The following is a 5,342-nucleotide window of genomic DNA, read 5'->3' as shown; positions in this document are numbered from 1 at the left end:
GCCTGAACCTCATTAACAAAGACCTGTGTGGATCAGGGCAGTAGGCTAGCAAAGGCACCACCTTCTCAGATGTCTTCATGAGCCCCCTTTATAATCCCTACAAGATCCCACCTCCTACTTACTTTATTCTCAGGAAGCTGATAGCAAAAGCCTGCCATACTTTCACTTCCAGCTTCTTGCATACTGGGAGAGTCCTAAATCCAGTGTCATATATCGCTTTCCTATGCTCATGGCTATTTCCTGCCCCTGCTAGATTGTAAGTGGGAGGTTTACCCCTCTGCATTAGAAAATTGGGCTTCCTTCTACCCACCGGTCTGGGTTTAATAGCATTCTCTTGTCTAGACATTCTAGCCTATGGTAAATCCTTCTCGCTTGGCAAAGCTGCACATCCTCCCAAGTTTCTTCCAAGAGCCTGATCCAGAGGGTTTCTGGAGGGGACATGGAATCTGAATTTTATAACCAGCTGTTTTGGCCAATCTTGGTTGTCAATTTAACTACATTCTGAAATCAACTAATGTGCAAGTTGCTGGGTGATCCTGAGTGATTGTCTTGATAGTTAATTGGTGCATGAAGTTTTACCCTAAATGTGGGCTGTACCTTTTGCTGGCAGCCCTGATAAAAAGACATAGAGGAAGGAAACTTTGTTTTTAGCCTGTTTGCCTTCTCTCTTGCTGGCAGATTCATCTGTCCTTTTTCTGTGGCACTCCTTTGCTGATATTAGAACCTTTCCATGAATCCTTCAGGCCGTTAGCACCAGACTGGGACAGTTGCTGCATGGACTGAACTATACCTCTCCTGTGAGACAGTCATTGTCAGTGTATCCAGAGCATATCATGTAAGCCAACCTAATCTTCTCCTCTCTCTCTCTCTCTCTCTCTCTCTCTCGCTCGCTCTCTCTCTCTCCCTCTCTTTTTCCCTCCCTCCTGCCCTCCCTCTCCCTTCCTCTCCTCTCCCCCCTCTCTCTTTCTCTCTACCTAGCTCTCCTCTCTCGGCTCTATTCCTTTAGAGAACCTTAACACAACAGGCTCTTTTTCTTTTCACTACCAGATGATTCTGTCACAATGTGCTGGTGTGTTCTAGATTGCCCTTCATTTTCATCATTCCAGACAAGGATGCTATGCAACATCCTCTTGTCCTTGTGTCTGTATTGAGCTGTGTTTACTTCTTGTCAGTCCCTTTTCATGATAAACTTATTTTAACATCATCATTATTTTTTTTGTTGTTATTTAGCTATTTTGACACATGTGCTTACTCAGTAGCCTTGCTGATCTGGAGCTTCAATCTGCTTGTTTATGTGATTTAAATAAAGGCATTTCCCCTTTATAACCTTAGAGCATTGTTGTTGATGTATTCAAGTTGTTACATGATCAAGACAAAAAAGACAATGAAGAAGGAATAAAGGGCAGTTATGGGGTAACTTTCACCTTAAGGTAGACCCATAAGAAGAAGTTGGGAGCGAAAGAGGGCAACTTTGGGGGCTGGAACACTTGCCTGAGGTCAGCATTAGCTGCAGAAGGACTCATCTGCCTTCTCCATGTACAATCCAGGAAGTATGCCTTCATCTGTGTAGGAAGAAAGAATTTTCAGCTGTTTCTGCTCTTTACCAATCCCAGAGGCTGTAGCCCTCTGGGTACACCCAAATGGGACTGGTGTAGCCTACATCAGAGTAGCCTGAGGTAGGAAAGTTCCAGACATTGGAGCAAGCAGATGCAGAGTCATCTTCTGTCACTAATCTTAGACAAGTAGTAAAGCAGATATTGTACTACCTCTCTGACAAGGATGTTGGGAGGGTTTGAAGGAGATGACAGAGCCCAAGCACAATGCCTGGTACATGTCAGGTCGTCCGTATTCAGTATATCTGTCCATAGGTCCTCTAGTTTTGGCCAAGATCACCTCTTCAGCTACCTGGCTGCAAACATTTGAAACCTATTTCATGTGCAGCTTGGCACTCAGCTAGCTTCCTGTTGGGGGCATCTAGATGTTCTTCCTGCCTTTCACATGGAGTAGAACTGGTAGATAGTGGATTGTGGCTCAAAAGAGTTTCCAGGCAGGAAAAAAAAGTCAGGCTCAGCGGGATCAGGAGGATCTGTTTGGCTATGTGAGTTATTAGCCCTGATGTGACCTTCCCCTGTGTGACTTAGAAATGATTACTAATATATGAATGTGAGCATTCTTCTCTGAAGGTTGTGGCTTGTAAAGAAGCTCACTGATAGAGCATTTGACTGGTTTGTGCAAGGCCCTGGGTTTGATCCCAGTTCTTCTAAACCCAAACCAAAACACCTACATAAACAGTCATCACAGGATTCTCAGACATATACTGTGTGCCCTCTGACCAGATGCTTCTTCTCTCCACAGACTCCTGCTGATGGTGAAGTAAGTTTGGCACATTCTTGAAAGACATATCAGCCCACCTACCTTATAAAAGTTTCTGAGTATTCTTCATATATGGGCACCTAAGGGAAAGAGCCATGGTCACAAGAAGCAGAATTCCCTTCAAGCTCCATGAGACAGCAGTGTCCGACAAAGAGCAGGCAACCTGTAGGAGTGGACAGCTAGCAGAAACAGTGATTGATACAGTCCATAGCTGTCTCTGGGGCTTTGCTGTCTTTTATTTTATCTCCACTTTCAGTCCCTGAGATATTTTCCAGCTTCAGTCTACAGAAGTACAGAAGTACCATCTCTCTGCATTAGTGTGCAGCTCTGCCCAACAATGCACTGGGGACTGACCCAAACCTCCTTAGTGCTCAGCTCAGTCCTTTCTCAGGAAGAGAGAGTCTCATTTCCAGACCCTGCATCACCAGCTGTTTCTTCCAGGGGCTGAGTTTGGTTATGAGAACTCGTCAGGACAGCCACTACTGGCAGTGGCCATGCCAATATTGTGGGCTGGGGTTCCCATGTACAAGACAGGTGCTGTTCAGGTGAGTTTTGTGTACTTTTCCCTTGAAGGTGGGATCTAGGGCAGTGAGGATTTGGAAATCTTGGTCTTCTTTTTTATGGAAGCATCAGTGGACATGCCAAGTTGTATCATAGTATAATGTATTAACTATACAGCTACAAGAGTGGCCACCTGAGGTCCAATTTTATTCCACAGATACAGCCACAATCACAATCAAGTTTGTTGTGGCCAGAAATATGTAAAAGAGTCTCAAACTAAGAACTCTGTCACTTCACAGAAACAAGGTAGGTTTTTTTTTTTTTTCATATAACCTTGCGTTGTTTTGAGTGTTTACCTGTATTTCAAAATGAATTCTAGTTGTAGAAGTTGAGATGGAGCCAATACTAAAGTAGCTTTTGGAGAACTAAAGATGCAGATATGCCTGGGCAAATCAGGGTCTATGTCTTCCTGGCTTCTCTTGCACTCCCAGTGGATGCTGACTAAGTTGGATACACCCAGATGCATTTCTACAGATTCCTGCAGTCTCCAAGGCTGTCCAATCTGAATCTTTCAAATAACAATGGCTCGATATGAGTAGGAGATAGGACTGCCATCCTTCCTGACTCCTCATATTTCCAGAGCTCCTATCTCTTCTGGAAATCACAAGAGTGATACTATCTGCTTATGCTCAGCAGCCATTATGTATGTCTTGAATGGAGGGTGATTTCCCAAATCAGGCCTTTCATATCCCAAATTCACTGTGGCCACATCAAAATAACCAGAATTTCCAGAAACATCCAGAGAGAGTCTTTTTAAAGGACCCAAGTTGTTGTCATGAAGCAGTGAAGACATACCAGTTCCATTTGCTCTTGCTTTTTAGTGAACCATCAGAAACTTAATTGTGCTCATGAATTCATGGATCAGGAATAAGACAGGACCCAGGGCAGGCTCTTTGCTTTTTATTGTTATAGATCTCTGCTAGGAACACAGGAACGACATGACTGGAAAATCCCTTCCCAGATGGCTTCCTCCTGTACTGTCTGCTAATTGGTCCAGGATGGCTAAAGTGAGGCTTACCTGGGACCTGAGCCACTCATGTAGTGTTATGATTTGAATCTGAAATGTGTCCCCCATATCTTATCTGTTACTATTTTGGGGCACTATGGGACCTTTAGGAAGAGCAGAGTAGCTGGGAGAAGTAGGTCACGAGGAACAGGCTTTTGAAGGTTAAAATCCTGGTTCCCTTTTCCTGGTCTGCCACAGTGTGATCAACCACTACCACATGCTTTCACCATTGTCTATGCATTCCTGACAATGATTGATTGAGACACCCTGAAATTCTGAGCCACTGTTGAGTCCATGGGCTTCATCTTGCCACTGGTCATTATTGAAGTTCATGAGGCTCACAGCTAGATGAGATGGTTGATGATCTTTTCTTCCCAGAAGCCTGCCCAGTACTTTCTGGCACTATGAAAGCTAGCCAGCATGGAGGAAGCATCTTGGTATGAACCTACTTGATCTCTCCATGTCCTGTGCCCAAAGTGGTGGTGTGTCTTCAGCAATGGGGTCTTATTACAAAGTTCTTGTGGGCAACCAAGAACAATAGAAACAATGTGTATTCTTCTGGGAGGTCTCCAGTGGAGGTATCCCACATCTGGCATTGGACCTTTTATTTAACAATGTATGTTTTCTAGGAAGAGAATTAACCCTGTATAGGTTAGCTCCAATTAAACTTTTTATGTGAACATATAGATATTGAAGTAGCTTATAAAATACTAAGTTTGCATATGACCTTTTCAACTGTCATTAGTATTAATTATCCCTTCCCACAACCTTTGGTGCCCTATTCTCTCATTCTTCCTCCAGCTTAAACCTCCTTCCTCATTCTTCTCCCTTCCTCCTTCATATCACCTGTGTTCTGATACACCCTCTCAGTTGGGATATTTTTCAAATACTGGTTCTATTTCATTGGATGCATTCTTTTTTTTTTCCTGAGACAGGTTCTCTCTGTGGCTTTGGAGGCTATCCTGGAACTAGCTCTTGTAGACTAGGCTGACCTCAAACTCACAGAGATCCGCCTGCCTCTGCCTCCTGAGTGCTGGGATTAAAGGCGTGCACCACCAATGCCGGGCGATGTTGTACATTCTTAAAGATTATTTGCCTCCTCTTGTTTAACCATGGTAGCTCATATACACCTAGAAATTTATCCGTTTTTTTAGATGTTCCAGTTTCATGAAATATAAATAAAGTAGGTATTCTCTAAATTTCTTCAGTGTTTGTTATATCTACCTTGAATCTCTAATTTTGTTAATTTAAATACTTTTCTCTATGTTAGTTTAACTAGTTTTGTCAAACTTGTTAATCTTTTCATAGAATCAAGTCATCAATTAATAGATTCCTCTTTTGTTTATTTTGATTTCACTTAGTCTTGATTTTGATTATCTCTTCATGTCTACTGTTTTTGGGT

The 5,342-nt window shown here is 42.9% G+C and overlaps 1 long non-coding RNA gene across 1 annotated transcript; it reads left to right on the top strand.

Annotated features, from left to right (window-relative positions):
- The first annotated feature begins 658 nt into the window (after window positions 1-658).
- Window positions 659-5,031, top strand: LOC113832357. The gene is made up of 4 exons (XR_003479605.2): window positions 659-835; window positions 2,356-2,373; window positions 2,815-2,918; window positions 3,092-5,031. It is a non-coding gene; the product is annotated as an uncharacterized LOC113832357 (long non-coding RNA).
- The last annotated feature ends 311 nt before the right edge of the window (window positions 5,032-5,342 follow it).

This window comes from Cricetulus griseus (genome assembly GCF_003668045.3).
Source record: "Cricetulus griseus strain 17A/GY chromosome 1 unlocalized genomic scaffold, alternate assembly CriGri-PICRH-1.0 chr1_1, whole genome shotgun sequence".
In the NCBI taxonomy this organism is placed as follows: Eukaryota; Metazoa; Chordata; class Mammalia; order Rodentia; family Cricetidae; genus Cricetulus; species Cricetulus griseus.
This window is presented reverse-complemented; position numbering and strand designations above follow the sequence as displayed.